The sequence below is a fragment of the Phascolarctos cinereus genome, unplaced genomic scaffold, assembly GCF_003287225.1.
Source record: "Phascolarctos cinereus isolate Bilbo 61053 unplaced genomic scaffold, phaCin_HiC Scaffold_7;HRSCAF=346, whole genome shotgun sequence".
In the NCBI taxonomy this organism is placed as follows: domain Eukaryota; kingdom Metazoa; phylum Chordata; class Mammalia; order Diprotodontia; family Phascolarctidae; genus Phascolarctos; species Phascolarctos cinereus.
The window spans coordinates 124,207,538-124,227,043 of record NW_027556180.1 but is presented as its reverse complement, the minus strand read 5'-3'; the positions used below and the strand labels follow the sequence as shown (position 1 = coordinate 124,227,043).

The 19,506-nt window shown below is 35.4% G+C and overlaps 2 long non-coding RNA genes across 3 annotated transcripts in view; one reads left to right on the top strand and one right to left on the bottom strand.

Moving 5' to 3' along the window:
* The window catches only part of LOC110198800 (uncharacterized), a 63,296-nt gene extending 44,750 nt beyond the window's left edge, over nt 1-18,546 (bottom strand). For both annotated transcript variants that reach the window (XR_002321831.2, XR_002321830.1), the window contains exons 1-2: nt 18,429-18,546; nt 10,980-11,089 (exon numbers count right to left, since the gene is read on the bottom strand). This is a non-coding gene — a long non-coding RNA (uncharacterized LOC110198800). The remainder of the gene's footprint in view (nt 1-10,979; nt 11,090-18,428) is intronic.
* On the top strand, nt 15,733-18,199 carry LOC110198799 (uncharacterized). The gene is made up of 2 exons (XR_002321829.2): nt 15,733-15,893; nt 17,653-18,199. It is a non-coding gene; the product is annotated as an uncharacterized LOC110198799 (long non-coding RNA).
* Nucleotides 18,547-19,506: the final 960 nt, after the last annotated feature.

The window sequence follows — 19,506 nt, the reverse complement described above, 5'->3', positions numbered from 1 at the left end:
TATCATGGGTAATAACAAAAAGGGTTTTTGTAATAAGTCTTTCCCTCTAAAATATTTCTCTTCATAATTGTATGACTTTTTTGAAAAAAAATTGTTGCAATCACCTATTACAGTTTGCTCTCATTTAAGCTTGATAAAATAGAGATAATGAAAAGCTAAAACTATAAAACCAGGGTAGTACTCCAGTCATTAATCAGCTTTTGGAAAGTTGCTGGGGATTAGTTGAGGAGATTGAAGTCTTAGACCATTTTCCTTTTTCCATACTGTTCATTACTTCATCTTATATCGCTACCACCTTCCTCCCGAAAAGAAATACTCACTTATCAGAGGTGCATGATCAAATAACTGTAGGGGGAGTTGGATATCATGTAGCTAACATTTTAATATATCAAGTTCTAAAAAGCATTGATTTTATTGATTTTTGGTATTATGTGACATGAGCAACATGTGACATAACATGACTCAGTGTGAGGGGAATTTAATACTCACCAGATCCGCATACCAAAAATATACAGTCTAAAACTCTGACAGTATGAAATGATATGATCAAAGATCACTTTGATCATTTATGAAGAGTAATGTATCACAATAGATTCTGTTCCCAAGTTAACATATCCTAAATAGGCTTGAGACTTTCTTTACGTTTTTAATTGAAACACAATTTATGAAGGAGCCCTGTAAATCCCAGTACACCATAACAGTCTTCATTTTTCTTCTTGTGTCATGTTTCCACTGCATTTCACTGGAAAATTGCATCTGAGATTGGGCTATGAGAATTCAAACAAGGGGAAGAAATTTTGTTAAATGTCCTAATTAATCTGTTCATTTTTTCAATCATGAGAATTAGCTAAAGACATCTGGGAAAATTAGTGTTTGGAAGGCCATGCATATTTCAGGTTTAGGTGGGTTGGTAATCTACAGAGAAATGGATAGGAATCCACAGAAAGAAGAATATGGTTAAGCATATGGTTGAAATGCTGGGACCATTAAAAAGGCTCACTTTAATCATAACAAAAGTCTAAAATTCACAAAAAGCCTATATGGAATACACACATGCACATATGCACATATATGCGTGTGTATGCATGTGTCTATATATACATATGGAATATATGTATATATGCATGGAGAGATAAAAATAATTCCCATCATAAAAAATAATTCAAATATTAAATGGTCTAGCCAGATGTATTCTAGAAAAAAAAAATCTCAATTTCTAACCAGAAAAAGGCATCACTTCAACTAGGAAAAACTGGAGCATAAGGGAATTATCTGGATCCTCGTTTCCATGTTCTGTTTTGCTTTCGCCTTTGAGATGTGGTCATTGAGATTATGTCTACACAGGTAAAAGAAGAATTTGATCAGAAAACTTATAAAATTTCACCCAGATATTTGTTTGAGACATATAGCTAAGATCCTCCCTCCCATCCCAGTACTTCTCCATAGAAAAAGAAGGGGGAAAAAAAACTATCCACAGAAAAGATTTTTGTCTAAATCCAATTTGCTTCAACTCAATAATTTGCATATATAGCTATAGATATTGATATATATATGTAGATTATATATATAATATTGTTGCTAACAAAAAAAATGCTTTGGTGTTCCTGTGGAAAGGGTCCAATTCCCCACTCTTTACACAGATGAGTCACTCTTGAATCCTAAATGCAAATTGTCTTCTGTATAGGTAAGTTTTAAAGTAACTCCTATTTAAAATACATCTCCTTTCAAAAGAGTCTCAGAGTATACATTAAATGACTTAGCTCTTAAAAAGTATCCCCCCAAAGCCATAAAAAGTACTGCATATTACAATACTTGCAAAACTGGCTTTTTTATAAGTTAATGATGTGGGATGAGACATATTTCATCTTTTATACAGTTATTTGACAGTGATGAATTTAATTCATTCTATCACATTGAATGATACATTTATATTCAGTATGTAGTTTAAAATTTCATAAATGATTAAAGTCCCTGTCGTTTTAATTATAATATGCAGAGAGCAGCCAGAACTTATTTGCAAAGAATAATGTACAAGTCAATAAATTTGGTGAGTACTCTTGACAACATATAAATAATGACTTTAGAAGTATAACTACCTGTAGATGAAAACTAAATAACAAAGGTTCGTGTGTTGGTTTTTATGAACTAAATGATCTAGCATCTCTTTGTTGCCAAATTTACTTTATTAAATTGAAAATTTAATACGATGCTAGTGAGCTGATTTCACTGTGATGTCCAATATGGAAGAAAATCTATATGGCTATATCCCCATCCCTAGGCCTCAATCAAAACTTCCCAAAGATACCCTTAATGAACTAATAGTAGTTCAAAATAGATCCACTTTCAAGAGGAGCAGAAACCCAAGTCTGTCTTGGTAGAGACTCATTCCTAAGGTTGGACTCAGACCCAGATCAACCTACAGTAGCACAGTGGGAAAGAATGTCATTTGATATTCAATAATTCAATTTGCTAAGTATTTTAAGGTGCCTGGAACTATACATGATGCTGCGCTTGCTGCAGAAGAAGTACAAGTCGTGGTTCTCTGCTTTCAATGAACTTCCAATTTCTTCCAATCCCACTTGTCAGTAGCATCTGAAATCACTCCCTCTCTCTTCACAGAGCCAGATTAAAAACAACCAGCAGAGCAATGGCTGTACAATTTGGCTGGCTTCAACTTCTGCTACAATTAAGTTCAGTCACTTTTTTCAGTCGTGTCTGACTCTTCGTGACCCCGTTTGGGGTTTTCTTGGCAAAGATGTTGGAATGATTTGCCATTTCCTTCTTCAACTAAGTTTACAGGTAAGGAAACTGAGGCAAATAGTGTTAAGAGGCTTGCCCAAGGTCACATAGCTAGTGAGTGTCTGAGGCCAGATTTGAACTCAGGAAGACAAGCCTCCTTGCCTCCAGGCCCAGCAGTCTATCCACTGTACCACCTAGCTGCCCTCTACTATAGTTAAAGAGTGGGACAAAATCAACTTTAGGCAGGAAAATCAGAAGCTCAAGCCCCTTACTAATCTCCAAAGTCTAATAAAGAGCCCTACTAACCATCTGTGGGTAACCAAGGGGTGGGATCGAGTTAAACCTTGGCTTGTGGATAAACCATCCATCTTACTTCTAGCTCTACTTTCACTTCACTTTCATGCTTCTGCATTTAAAAATTGTAGTCAAGGAGCTAAGGTAACAGAATCAAATTTGACCTTCACTTAATTTCCACTAGCAAGGGCTAAACTCTGCACACTTATAGTGTGAAAAAGTTTCTTTTAAGTCAATGGTAATCAATTTATGGGAAGGTTTGCCTGTAGTATAGCTGCAACTGGTATTTTAGAATTTTACCTTTCTCTAAAAAGGAAATAAGAACAGAATAGGAAAGCAAAAGTGCATTCACAATTATGAGCCCCAAACCTCCAAAGTGCTAATTTGAATGTCCTTTTGTTTTAACATCTTTTCATTCCAATCCTAGAGTAAGATGCATCAGACAAAGGGGGAATATTATCTTTAATTCAGGGCTCAACCTTTTTTGTGTCATGTACTCCTTTGGCAGTCAAATGAAGCATGTGGACTCCTCGAATCATGTTTTAAAATGCATAAAATAAAATACATAGGATTACTAAGGCAGTCAATTATATTAAAATATAGTTATCAAATTTTTTTTAAAAACCAAGTTCATGGACCCCAGGTTAAGAACCCCATCTCTAACTCCATAATTAATAAAGACAGGCTTAATCTGAATCCAATTTCCATTTTTATTTTCACCCCCTCCCTCATTCTCTTTCCCATCATACTTAACCTCCTCTGCCCCCCAACATGCAGAAGAGAACCCTACATAATCCTGGCTTCACACACCAAGATGTAGCTCATAGTCAATTATTAAAAGCAAATGAGTTATCACCTCCCCTCACCTCCTCTACTGTCCCCTAAGCCTGGGTGTACAGTGGAAACAAAGACAGACCTTTAACTAGAGCAGTGCTGCTGGGTGCCACTATAATGAACTACAACCTACACTCTCTTAGGGTTAATAAGACACCTGTCTTGAAAGTCACACTCATATTGGTTTTTCAGGCCTACCCCTCAATACTTAAATTCTTGATGAAGTTCTTACTGTGCCAAAGGAACTTACTAACAAAGCCACTGAGTCAATTTAACCTAGTGAAACTGGACCCAGTAGACTGGGTTATCAGAGTTTTGTGTTGAGATAATTACAGCACTAAAGAGAGCATATGGGCTGTCAGGGCTGGCACATGGCCTGCACCAGCTGTTACCTGGGTGTTTTGGAAAACCTACTGAACAGCATTTTGGACACCACACAGCTCTGTGTAAGTTTTCCAAGGTTTCTAGTGGGAGTTCTTCATAATAAATTTATTTCCTGTATAAGGGAGGATTACACCCCATAATGTAACTGGAACAAGCATGTTCAATTTTTTTCTGGCAAATACAGTATCACCGACTAAAAGGAGGAAGGAATCTGAGGCTCCAACAGAAGCAGCAGTGCTTGAAACTAAACAAGAAATTCTCAGAGCAGGGGGCCTGAGTAAGGATCCTCTTTTTAAACAGATCAACTTAACCAGCCATGAGGTGGTGGTAGTAGTAGTAGTAGTAGTTGTTGTTGTTGTTGCTGCTGCTGCTGCTGTTGTTTAAAAATCTGGAAATAACCTTCTGCAGCAGGCATTCCTCGGGAATTTTGGAGTTACTAGGGATAATCCTATTCCTGGTAGTACTACCATACCCTAGGAAAATAGTCTTCCAAAAACAGGATACCAAAGTGTCAGCCAATCAACGTCTCATTATGATAACATCATTTATTTATATATGTATATATGTATAAAACATATTTATTATATGCATATTATATGTGTCTCACTTTACAAGTTTTTTTTTATATAGAGATCACATCATTGAAATATAGTCATCTCTGACCATACCTGAAAGCTACAAGTACACACCATGGCTAAGGGCAGGAAAAAATGAATGCATTTGAAAATACTCAATTTCAATAAGCATGTATTAAGCACCTCTTATGTATGAGTACTAGGAATTTGAATACGAAGACCAAACAGTCCCTATATTCAAGGAGTTTACAGGGTTTTCTATATAGATTTACTAGCAGAGGGAAGATACTTCCTGTTAGAAACAAAGCTAAACCAGCAATTTTAGAGTTTAATTTAATTATAATACTTGAATATTCTCTTGAGACTCTTGGTATTAAGTTTTTCAAATTGGACATCATCTGTTCAAATAAATTTTCTCTTTTAGAAAGGTTGTTGTTGTGTGTCCTTCCTTCTTGAAGATGACTTCAGGGAGGTGATAATATGACACACAGGTAAATTGGATTTAAGTGAGGGAGGGTTGTACAAAATCACCAGGCTCACTTTCTCCTTCAGAGCCAACTGGGTTCAGTGGTAAGATAAAGAAAGGTATTGTGGTGCAATGGAAAGATTGATGAATGGGGAGTAATAGGACCAGGGTTCCAGTTCAAGCCCTTCCACTATTACCTGGGTAACCTTCAGCAAATCACTTTACCTCTCTGGGGCTCCTGCAGTGTCCTCAACTGTAAAATACTGGGGTTGGACTAAATGATCTCAGAGACCCCTTCCACTTCTGAATCTGTGATTTGAAGTTTAAGGAAGTAAAACAGCCTGATCAATGCCAAGCTCACAGAACCCCTTCCTCTTCCCAAAGACCAAACTAGTCATTTAGTATTAGGACCCAGTGTTCCAACAGATTCCAGGTTCTCATCAGTGTGGGTATTCCCTCCAACAAAACACATCATGATGCAACCATCTCTGCCCATTCTGCAAAGCTTTGTTTCATGTTCTCCCACAAATTTGCCATACAGGGTCAAGGGAACCAATTATCAACCACATTTTCATGCTTAACTTCAAAATCTGAAATCCTTCTCGAAAATTGAAATGCCATCAACTCAACAGTTTTGATATGTCTCCACTTTACAGTCTCTGCCCTCAAAACCTTAAAAAACCTTGCAGTTTCACTTCAAGATAACAATTGTAATATAAGTTGTGCTTGCAAAACTGGTTTAATTCAATGCTTCATTTTGAATCAAATTTCACTTTGCCTAGAGTAATGGAATTTGCTTTCATTCAGTTTCTTTGATTTGAGAACTGGTCATACTCAGGATCAGGTAGGGAAAATTCAAGTGCAGTCTTCTTTAATATTTCCAGAGGGGAATCTGATTTGGGTTCCCTACCCCACCCCCATCCAAAAAAAAAGAAAGCCATGTTTCAGTGAAATGGGTGCCTTTTCAACTTGGAAAAATCTAGTCATTAAGTTTAAATTTTAAAAATCTATGCCTTAAAAACATTTAGGACATTTAGAAAACCTCCTGTATTACATCAAAGTAAGTGCATTATCACATTATATTTTGCAAGCTTTAGCAAATAAAAAAATCCCCCAGAAGAATCTTAATTCTTATCTATGGAAAACATTAAACTGCTAAGCGCTAACAACTGGAATTAGTCCTTAAATCTCTAATGAGAATAATAAAACATGAGTGCAGTTTGTGCTGTAACTTGATAAGGCCTGAATTTACTTGCTGTTAGTAAAAGTTCCTGAACCAGCAGTATGGCTTTTTACTCCCTGAGGTATGGGAAACAATATCTGTCCTTTAGGAGCCTCCTCTGTGGTAAGCACTTCTTATCTGTGCTATCAAAGGACTGAGATAGCAATGTAATATCTAGTAACAGCAGCTTTATGAGAAGATCCATTACTGATTTAAATCAATCTAAAGCAGGTAGTTCTGCTTAACCCATTCGGAGTAAAATGGACCCTTTTGCGTCAATGTGCCACCACCCCCCCCCCCAACACCACCAGCATCCTCAGCTTTTAGTGTATTGCGCCATGCTACGAACATCCATGGACAGAAATGCCCCAAATGCCAAACACAGTTTTTAATACCATAAATGAAATTGCATCTTAGTGGAATACAGCTGCCCTCAAAAGTAGGGAAATTTGGGCTACTGACCAAAAGAAAAAGCTAATTTTAGTTAGAGAGATCAGTTCAGCATTCATACATAGCAGGAGTTAAATGAGCTTATTAGCAATTTGCAAAGGCCCAACAACTTGCTTTGAGAAATGCAAGGATGAAATAATTTTCTCTTTTTACACTCGGGGAATTTTTTAAAGAAGTATTTGCTAGAATGCAAGCCCCACTGTTTATAGGGACAGGTCAGCATAAACTTAAATGGCTGGGGGTAAATTAAGTTTTGAACTTCCAGAATCAAGCTAGCTGGATCGCAAAAGTTCAAGAACGATCAATACTTTAGTGAGCAATAAACTTAGAGCATATGGAGAATTTTACCTGTTCTCTGTTAAAAAGCATACTTTAATATTTTAACACTTGGAGAAAGAAACACTAATGCTATATTTCTCTTATTTCTAAGTAGAAAGGTAAAAACAATCATTTAAACAATATATCTTGTCAGTATATATAATATACACATATATGCATGTTTATTATACATACATACAAAGACAGAAGAGACAGAGATGGGGAGAGAGAGGAGGGAGAAAGAATGAGCAGAAAGAAATAGAGACAGAGAGATGGGAGAACTCTAACTCTCTCTTGGAAACTGGGCATAACAGAATTTGAGAGTTGTATGAGACCTTGAGGATCACTTAATCCAACTCCACCAACACCCTCACCTCCATACCGTTCTTTGTTCAAGGTCACACAAGTAGATAGTGACAGGCCTAGAACTCGAATCTTCAGGTTTCTAGTTCAGTACTCTTCTTTCCATACCACATTGCTTAAATCATGTGCTTGTATATGTGATGTATGTGTGCATAGATGAGTATATAATATAGTAGTAATTACATAGTGGAAAGATCACTAGAACAGAAATCCAATCAAGTCCAATAAGCATATACTGTGTCTGCTATATATAAAGACTTGTGTGTATAGAAGGTGTGTGCATATGCCATGAATATGCATAATACATGTATGTGTGCACATCTACATGTTATGGAAACACATGCATAGTATATATTGATACAGATCTTTATATATATGTGTGTGTGTGTATACATATATATATATATATATATATATATATATATATATATATATATATATATATATATATATATATATGTGAATACATACACACATGCCATTTGGTAGTTCTTTAGCCAACAATAATTAGAACCATTAACAACATAAGTCATATTTTTTAATATTTAATATTATTTTAAAATTATTATTGGTGTTTTATTTCTGTATCAATTAGATATGTTTACACTTAGTATCTGGAGTCCAAAATGCCAATTACCTTTATTTTGATTTTTTAAAAAAAGCAATAGATCAGCTAGCAATGATAGATATTAATATGTGTGTTACATATATATATATATATATATATATATATATATATATATAACATATGTATGTATGTGTGTATGTTTGTGGACGTATGGCTTTTGGATACCCTTTACTCTTTTTCAGTGAAGACTGAGCAGTTTTTCTTACTAGGGAAATTGTTTAATTAGGACATCTTCAGAAACTTTAAAATTTTTGTGATGTTTCCATTTTTATCATAGCTTCAATTTTTATGTAAAAAAAAATAAACCTGTTTAAAATATAATTATGATGCTCTGCTCTGTATTGAAGATTGGAAGGTTTCTCCTAACCAGTACTTATAATATATTTACTAGTCTATTAGCAATACCTTTTTTTCCTCCAGCCTAGCAATATCTAACTTCCAAAGAATGTTTTCTCAAGTTAGTTTTCTAGTATTGGTTTAACTTCAATTTGTTTCAGTTCTGTGAAGTCAACTCTATTAATTTATTACAGATAAAATTGTATTTTGTCTTACGCACACATACCAGCAAGTGACTTTTAATGTAAGGACAAGGCATGATTTCTAGATGACCAAGATAGACATTTAAATGCTTTCCATTAAAACAACTTTTTCAGATTTAGCTAGAGGCACTAGTCATTAGTATTCTCTCTGAGCTAATGAACTCATCACAATAATATCTTTCTAGAAACATGTGGATATTGTAATAGCCATAAGCTAAAGAAAATGCGCCTTTTATGCTTTTGAATTGGAAGAACATTTTCTGTTTACCAACTTTCTAGAGAAAGATAAGCCACTCTTCCTTCCCCCTCTTCCCATCCCCCTCTTTAATCCATCACTAGCAACCAATGTGTCTGTTGGTACACTGAATATTTCAATCTGCAAACTGTTTCACCTGAACACATCCAATAACTGCAGTGAAGATGACCACCTAGAAGACCATAATAATGGGCTTCCCCTTGAGAAAACCACACAGAATTTCTGTTCACTCCTTTCATGTAGCAATAGCGTGCAAGATATGATATGATTCATTTTTTCTCTTTTGATAAGATGTGAAAGAAATATCAAAAGAATTCAGAGACATTTTCGTTTTCTCAGAATGAGATGAAATGTAAGAAGCTGCTACTTAAGCAACAGACCTTTTTTTTTCTCTGGCATTTTGAGTTCATAAAATGAGAAAATTACTTTCTACTACTCTTCTTGTTTGATATATAAAAACAAGACTCAAGGTCTTTATGCATTTTTAACACTTTCAAATTAAAATGGTTAGCTTCATGAATGTTAAAATCAGGCCTAAGCAGAATAGATATTAGCTGTCATTCCATTTATCAATAGCCATTTGTTTATCAAATTAACAAAACATAAAATAGGCAGCAGAAAATAGAATAGCCAATAATGTTATGTCACTATAAGCAACAGAGATATTTTCAAAAGCTTGATATAGACAGGTTAAAAAAAAAACAGAAGCAGCATTTAAAAAAATAAAACACTCACATACAAATTCATATAAGCATATTTACTATATAATAGCTGTCTCTAAATTTACAGGGACAGTCTCCACTCTTTGTGTATTTAATCACATTTTATAGCAAACTTTCAAATTTCAAGGTTGTTTCTAGGACTCCACGTTTGAATATTGTATGTTGCAATCATTTTATTGTGGAGAACTCCAAAATTCATCTTGTATTTTAATTTTTGCATTTTTCCCATTCATTTTACCTTCATTAGTGAAGGTAAAAGCAATCTTATTAAGTCACCATTACATAGAAAACCAGGATCAATTTTTTTTAAAGTGGGACACAGACAGCATTTGTTTAATGACCTACAGCTATGACTGTTCTCCTGCATCTTAGCTTTCCAATGTTTAACTCTCACATATGAAAAAACATGGGCTCCAAAGTCACATTTTTAAACCAAAACATCATTAAACCATGCAGCATAGCCATGCCTGTGACTGCAAAATGCAGGCTGACAGAGAACATCATATCTTAACAATGGCGTTTTATATCAATGATTTATTAGGAAAAGTTTGCTGCTTAAAAGTCCTCTCGCTTTATCTGACAAAAAGATCTGTTTTCCTTGCCAGGTTTCACCAAGGTAATTACCAGGCATTTGACATTATACTGCATCATTCCAATATTCCTTTTCCATTAGACATTACAATAACCCGGAATTCCAGAGGGCCTTGTAAGGAGGAACATTTTGAAATGTGGAACACTGAAAAATCCGTAAATAAAGCGAGGGACAGCATAGAATCTTCAGTTACAATCTTCTTGAACCAACTGTGATGGAGTGAGGGCAACAGACCTATTAGGATTTCCATCCTCCAAAATGTCCATTCGAAATGGACTTTGGCTTCTTATTTATGCTGCTCAGGGCAACCAGATTTAAATCCAAACTCAATTTCCCTGTTATTTTTGATGCAATTCCTTGCCTCTTCCTCCTCCCCTCCCCTCCCCCATCACCCCCCAAACAACTATTATTAGTACCTTCACATAGTAAGGAAGGTAAGTAATAATACTAAGCAGGCTCCCAGTTAAATGTAGCCTAGTTCAGACAGCGTAATAATGATGTCATTAAGAGTCTGAGCTGAATGGGACTCAGACAGAGCTGTTGTATAGCTGCAGACATAAATCTGAAAGAACTTTTTGGCTACATTCTCAGACTTACCTTGAGAGATATTTAGGAGCTCCCAGCAAAATGAGTTGAGAGAAAATGTCCTCAAAAGGAGGAGGTCTGTAGACAGAAGACAGTGATGTAGGCCCTACAGGGGCATTCTTCTATGATAGAGGAAGAAACAATTTGTTAAATGGATAAACTAAGAGAAATAATCTCTGAAGAAGGAGAAAACAGAAAACAAATAAACCTTAATTCTAGCACAAATAAATGAGAGAAAGGCAATTGTGGAACTGCTCAAAGCCTTTTTGCTTAGCTGAATGAAAGCAATCCCTAAGACTGAATGGGTAATGAGATCCTGGCTCCTGAGATTTTAGCTTTCTTAATCATGTTCATAATTAATTCAAGAACATTGATAATTTCATTACATTCTTTTTGTCTTATCAATAAATGATGTGCCTGCACTTTTGGTCCTGTGTACAGGGAGAGAAGAGATGCTTTGGGTAATATTGCACTAGGAATACTGGATATGTATGATCCAAAAAAGGTGAAGTGGTAATTATTATCCTTGACCAGGCTTCTATTATCAGAACACGATGACAAGCAGCTACAAATAATTAATAAGCTTTTTATGCAGAAATGCAAAGCCTTTGAAGGAAAAAATATGCTGCAAGTAGGATTCCTCATTGAAAAATTACGTACAGAGCATAGCATGCTACTTCGGAGAAACGCTTCAAAATGGGACTACTCACAGGAATGCCTGTATTGCAAATCCAAAAAGAAAATCAGTAACTTGTTTAGAAAGATATCAATTTTTTAAAAACTGCCAAACTTTTCCTCATCTTTTGGATTTCAAAAGAAAACGTGTCCTTCTACTTGTTCTCCTAAAGGCATTTCCAGTATCAACTTACGACTGATGCGAAACTATACTACCCACTCAGTAAAATCTGCCTCTTTTTTTTTAAGCAAAGACTGAAAGCTATGTCATTATCTGTCAGTCATCATCAAAGGGGCAGTGTTCCTTTAGGGTTTTCTCTTCACCCTGTGTAATTTTCGCAAAGCAATCACTCATTAGTTTTCCAATCCATTTTCAAGAGATTGGATAAAATATTTAATACCATTTGATAGCATCCTATGGACAGGCGGGAGCATCTACAAAATGGCTTGGCTAATTAACACCAAATTTGCAACCCACATGCTAGTAAGAGTTACAAAGCAAATGCCACATGAATGTCTGAATCCTTCCAAGAAGGAACAAGCATAAAATCTCAATTTTAGTGTAAAAGCGTCTCCGCAATCAGCCATGCTTCAGCTCACATGAATGATAAGCAAACTAATGTTGGGTGTTTTCTAAGGAGACAAGTTTATTCAGGCTTTGAAAGATGAAATAAAAAATTTCAGCTGCAATTTCTGGGGGATACTAATCCATAAATACGTCTCTGAAATAATAGTGCTATTAGAGATGAACACAATTTATGCAATACTGAAAAGTATTCATGTTGCCACTTTGATCTGATTACAAAACAAAATAGTCTTTGAGAAGACACTGCAGAATCACTTAGTAAAGCAAGCTGTTGCCCGTGACATTGATATATGGGACAGCAATGATATATATACTGGGTGGCCTTATCAGTAAATCATTGACTCTATTTACTTCCCCAAGGAACAAGACCTGTCCCTGAAAGAGAACTCTTTGTTAGAACCACCAGTAAGGGATTAGTATTGGCAAAACATTCAATTTGGATATAGGCCCACAGAAGATTCATAAAACAATAATTTAATAAGTTTACAGACAAAGATTTAGCACATTGACAATGTTCTATTGCCTAGAGAACATTAAGTTGGGTTTTTTATTATTATCATAGCACAATTATTTCTCTGTGAATTCAATTCTATGGATTCTATTCACCAGTAACCTATTTCTCAATTAAAGAAATATTTCTGGGACATGATGTGTTTTGAATTTCTAATACAACTTTCAAAAAACAACTCTCAATGAGCATAAAAAACCTTTCTGAACCTCATGATAATGTGGCCTCTTTGTGGGGAGCAATCCAAGAAAAAGAGTAGATAAAAACTAAATCATACATGTACACATATACATATGTATAAATACACATATATAAAATTTGATAAGCACTGATAGGTAAACATTTTTACAAAGAAAAAGAAGTCAAATTAAATACATATCATGTTAATAACCCAAGCTAAACATATTAACCACGTATAGCGGCTAGGAACTTATCATGGCAAATGGCTCTTTTGTAATCACAGTTGAGTTCCTTTTTTCTTGGACGTGAAAACAGAAGAGTAATAGAATTCTTCATTCTTATACAACTCTCATTTCAAAAGAGACAACTCCAGACTGCATGATGACTTTCTAAATCTTAACATCTCATCAGAGATTGCTAGAATGGGGATTGGCCTTAAAAGAGATCCTAGTCCAGTTCCCACATTGGATTAGGGAATGGATGAACAAATTGTGGTATATGATTGTGATGGAATAACACTGTGCTATAAGAAATGATGAGCTCAATGATCTTAGAAAAACATGGAAAGACTTGCATGAAATAATGAAGAGCAAAATGAGCAGAACCAAGAGAGCATATACAGTTATATGTATGTTGTATATAGTAACAGCAATATTGTTTTAAGAACGACTTTGAGTGAATAAGTGATTTTGACTGCTATAATTACCCGCATTCACTATAAAGGACATATGAAGAAAGATGCTATCTGCATCCAGAGAAAGAACTGACAGAAGTATGTATAGAATAATTTTACACACATATGTGTGTGTGTATATATATATGCATAACATATATATATACATACACACACACATATATTTGTGTCTAATGATAGCCATCTCTAGGGCAGGGTAAAGGGAGAAAAAAAGAGAAAAAAAGAAATGTACATGATAACTTTATTACATATATAAAAGGAATAGCAAGTTGTAATAGATTTGAAACGTCATGTGTAATCCATCTTTTTTACTATATATGTTACATAAATGCTTGTTTTATTTCATAAATTTAAAAAAAAAAGAAAATGAAGCACTCTCAACTGGCTGCTATCTCCAGTTATCAAAAAAAATTTTTTTAACTGCTCAATTTGTTGGTCTTTTCTCAGTTCTTACACTCCTTGAAATCTCTGGGGCACTTAACCCCATAGACTTCTCTGTCCTCCTGGATACATAATCCTTCCTAACCTTCACTTCTTGTAATCCCTAGGTTCTTTAAAGACTCAGCTTAAGTGCCATCATTCTACAAGAAGCCTTTTTCGATTCTTCCGGGTGTTAGTACACCCCACCTCAACACATACACCTTCACATTAAAAATTACTTCGTATTTTACTTTGTATGTATTTTTATTTGTAAACAAACATCCTTGAGAACAGGGACTATTTCATGTTTGAATTGAAGCAATTTGCCCAAAGTCATGCAGCTAGTAAATGGGACCTACATACAATCATAGATCAAGAGCTGGAAAGGACTTAAGAAATTAGCTGTTCCAATACATTATTCAGTAAAATATCCATTTTACTGGATAAATGAATTTTCTAGGATCACAAAGAATAGAGTTGAGGATAGAGGGACCCCTCAGAGGCATATGCTGTTTCTACTTTACCAAAGTGGACTCAGACTTAGGTCACAACTAAATATCATATTTACCAGTAATTTTCCCTGCCAGAAAATTTTAGCCTGATGCTCAACCAATGTCTATTTTCTAAATTTTTAGCAATATTGTTCATTAATCTAAATTCATGCAAAATTGTCCTTTTCTTCAGTGAATTTTCAATCACTAAACTATGTACCTCATTTCCCTGCTCTCCCCTTTTTCGAATATTCTCTGACTTGGCAATATCTTTCTTAAAATGTGGCGCCTCAACCTGAACGCCATACTCCAAAGGTAGTTTGTCTAAGTCAGAGTAACAGCAGTACCATTCCCTCTCTCATTCAATGTATCTCTTTTAATGTAGCTTAAGATAATGCATTAGCCAAATTTTTGGCTGGCATTTATTTGGCATTGTTGACTCACATAGAGTTTTGCAAGTTAATTAAAGCCACCAAATGATTTTTAAAATTATTTGCTACCCAACCATGCCTCCATATCTTGTACTTGCTAAGTTGATTTTTTTGTCATTGAAATGCACAACTAACTGTATATTTATCTCCAGTAACTCAATCTTATTCAAGTCCACCATTCCAGTCTGTCAAAAATCCTTCTATGTCAGGATCTGTTCTGATCTCCATCCCAACTTTACGTCATTTGCAAATTTGATATATAGGTCATTTACGTATTTACCCTTGAATTAACATTTATAAAATATTTTAAACAATTTAACATTTTCTAAAATGTTAAACAGCACAGAGGCGAAAATGGAACATTCCTGACATCCCTTACTCATTCCATTAGAGACTTCTTTCCAGTTCTGAAACTATCTGGTACACGTTCCTCCATTGTCCAAATGATAAACTACAAAATTTTGTCAAATGCTTTCTTGAAATCCAACTGAAATCCTGAAATTTCCAATTGATCCCAATCTTCCACCTGCCTTGCCATATGTCTCAAAGTGTTTGGGCTATTACTCCTATTCAGAGTTTCTCAGTGATAGTTCTGAACTTAGAGTTAGGAAAATCTTGAATTCAAATTCTGTCTCTCATGCTTGGTAACTATGTGAACACAAGACAACTTGTCTGATCTTCACTTTCCTCATCTGTACAATAGGGATAATAATACCTGCAGTATCTACCTCACAGAGGGTTGTTATGAGGCTCAGGTGATTCAATGCATATAAAGTGCTGTGCAAACTTTTAAGTGGTATATCCATGTTAGTTGTGACTATGCTACCACCATCTCACTTTCTGACCACTATCTACAGCCGGTGCCATTTGCCTCCAGGCAGTCTTGTTATAACCTAGGCAGAACTGAAGTTTAAGCCACAAATTCAAGCACTGTGATTCAGGTAAGTTGGATGAATATTCTCTGAGCCTGAAAAGTTAGTTATGACAGACTCTTCTCTCCTCTTATGGGGGTTAAGTGCATGTGTTTTGTGACAGGCATTTTTATAGGTTTTAATTTTTTTTTTTACACTCCTGTCTTGCTTTTGAGTTCTAGGCAGCTCCAGAAGGTTGGGGCTGTTTAAGCTGACCACTGAATAGATGAATCATAATGATATCTTAGAATTCCAGAACATCAAATTACCTTTTAGAAATTGTGTAAGATTCTGTAAATCTTAAACAGACACAAAGTCTGGAACTGTGTTAGTGCTACAAAACCACAGTGACCATGACCAATATTTACCTGACAGTTCCATAGATACACTCTACCTTAGTGCTACAACCAGTCTCTTGTCCCCTGTACAAGACTAGACTGATTTTCACCAACAAGTATGAGTGAGATAATCCAAAAAACAAAAGTCATTTTCCCTTATCTGATTCCCTTAACTGTCCCAGGGAAATGCTGATCCAATTAGTTGCCTTTGATTCACCTATTTCCTATAGCCATTGGCATCCGAAGAGGGGAAAGTGGAAAGGATGGTATTCCCAGTGAATGTCTTATAAGCACTGTGAGGCTTTCACTCTCCTGTGCCTTAATTAAATAAATCCATATTTTCCCCAAAGTACTATGAGGTTACATGACTTGACTTTTCCATAGTAAATAACAGGGCCCAGAACAATTAAAAGAGAAACCACCCCTCCCCACATCTATTCTTTCTACTTTATCACACTGCTCCTCATCAAGTGATTCTGAGAAAAAATTAGCTATTTCTATTGTCTACCTCAGACCTCCATGGACTATATGTATACACAAATACACATATATGTCCATATGTTCACAATACATGCATATATGTATATATACACATACATATAACACATCTTTATATAACTTCACAACTGATACCCACTGTAATTATGCTTTCCTTCTCTTGCTCCTTCCTTCTCCTCTCACAAACCATCTTTTAAACTACTTCATTTAAATAAGCCTATTCTCCTACTCTTCCTTAGTTATGTTCCATTCCTGTCTCCAACACCAGATCTCCATGGTCTCTCACACCTTATTTTTCTGTTGATCTCTTGCCCACATCCTCATTCCCGTTTAACCTGACTTCTAAAACAAATTTCTGACCATGTTAAATCTCAGGTCATGATTCTTATTCCTCTTGATCACCACCCTCCCCAACATTTCCATGTATAAAGCTCAACCTGAATAGATATCTAATAATAATGACTTTAAAAGGTCAAATGTGGAAGGTAAAAGTGATTTCCCAAAGTATCCTATATAAATAGGACTTGTTTTCACTATAGCAATGCTTACTTTTATAAAAAAAAGAAGATATTGTGGATAATAGCCTATAGCTCAGATACTTGAGAATAATGACGGTGAGATTCATTATGGATTACATAAATGTTTTTATTTTGTATAATACTTTGACCCACATTTTCTTTTGAAAAGATAGCATAGCATGAATGTAGTCACCCATCTGTTCTCCCTCAGCATTTTTTGAAATAAAAATGAAAGGGAAAAAAACACAGGAAGATTTGACCCACCTGCCACCAACCTGGTTAAGTCTTCACCTACTATTAAACTCTCAAAGAGGAGAGAAAGGCTATATTCATCATAGGAAAATAATAAGCTTACTATACTTATGAGTCTAAATATCAACTACATTCCTAGATTTCCACTGGCTTGACTTTCTGGGTTTCTTTCTATATCTACAGTGACTAGCCAAGGAGTGCTTTAGAGGGCAGGATTTCTCCCAAGATGGTTCAGTGAGTAGTCATGAGATCAGCTCACTCCCAGTAATCACCTCCAAATAGCAACAGCTGATCCACATAAGGTAAAAGAACAACAATAAAGAGCAGAAAGGAAAGTAATCTTCACACGGAAAATGCCACGGGGAAAACAAAACAAAAAAGTAAAGAGACTGAAACATGAGCAAGCACAAGAAAGGCCCTTCTACAATGCAGAAATACTACAGGGTAAACGAATCTGAGGAGACATCTCAAGAAGAAAGGAATACTTTGTTATTGCCCCCCATAGCTGGTACACCAGAAAAGAGGATGGAACAGGCACAAGAGCAGTTGAAAATTCTAACAAAAGAATTCAAAGATGAAATAAGGAGTGGAATTAAAGTTCTTAAAGAAAAACTTGAAAAGAGAGCCAATGTTTTAGAACAGAGACTGGAAATTTTTAATAAAAAGTTGCGCATTCTGCAAAACAAATTAGAAGAGATGGAACTCCAAGATGAAGATATGCAATCTGAAATATCAGAGCAAAGTCAAATGAAAAGATTAGAAAATCAACTCAAAGAAGAATGTTGGTTCTTCTCTTCCTAAGACCTCCCTCAACTCCAATCTTCTTACTTATACTCAGGCCCAACTTTCAACTGTAACAAAAATAAAGTAATTAAAAACATGGTAATGAGAAAATATATTTAGCATAATGTCAACGCATCCTCCTAAGTGAGAAGAAAGTAAGAATTTTGCACACTTACATCCCCTTTTACCCTGGGGTTCCATCTTTCTCAAGGAAAATAGGATGGGATTAGGGAACTTCCCTGGATGTTGTCTGTCTTCCATGCCTCCAGCTTCTCATTCTTTTCTCCTGAAACACTGACCACACAATTCTATTTATTTTCTGCCTAAATGAAAAAATTTTCCACATATGGATCTGAGGTCATAGTGCCTGCTGGGTTGCCTTGGTGATGTAGCCCATCCCTGTACCAATGGGACTTGAGGGCCAAATTTAATGCCATTGTATCCCTTCAGGTCCTCTTTCTCCCACATATTTCTTCCAAAGAGATCATTCAGATTTTTGAAGTCTCCAATGAGAGAGTGTTTGTAACCCTCTTCCTTCACTCTTTAGAATTGGAGAGGGTCAGAGAATCAGAGCAGAGGAACCATGGACTTGTTATCATCCTGTGACCATTAGTTTTCCATGCAAAGAGGAATTTTCTAAAGAGGGAAAAGTTCATATATTAGCTTACTAAAACATCAGGAAAGAGTATTATTCATAGGACCTCCTATTAAACAAACAAATACAGCTTATTGTGGGAGATATTTCTCCCCACTTTACCTCTCCTTGGTAAAATACAATATAATAATTAACTTATATTATAATGAATGTTGACTAAAAAGTTTAGGCATATTTAATACATTGTTTGATAATGCAGGAAAAGATATAAATTAGGTATATTTTCACATAAATTCAGTTTTAAAAGTATTGATTTAGTACCTCTTTAGTACAAGGCACTGTGCTGGGTTCAGGGCATACAAAGACAAAAATAGAATATTACTTGTCCTCAAGGAGCTTGTATTCTCTTGAGGGGAAATTATACATATGAGGGTAAGTAAATATACAATACATACCAAATAAACACAAAGCAATTTCAGGGACAGGGTGCTAGAAGCTGTCAAGATCAAGAAAGATCCCATGCATGAAATGGCATTGAGCTAAACTTTGAAGGAGGTTAAGGATTCTAAGAAGCTGAGGTAATGAGGTAAGGTGTTCGAAGCTTGTGTAAAGGCATGGAGATGGGAGATGAAATATCATGTACAGAGAATAATAAGAAG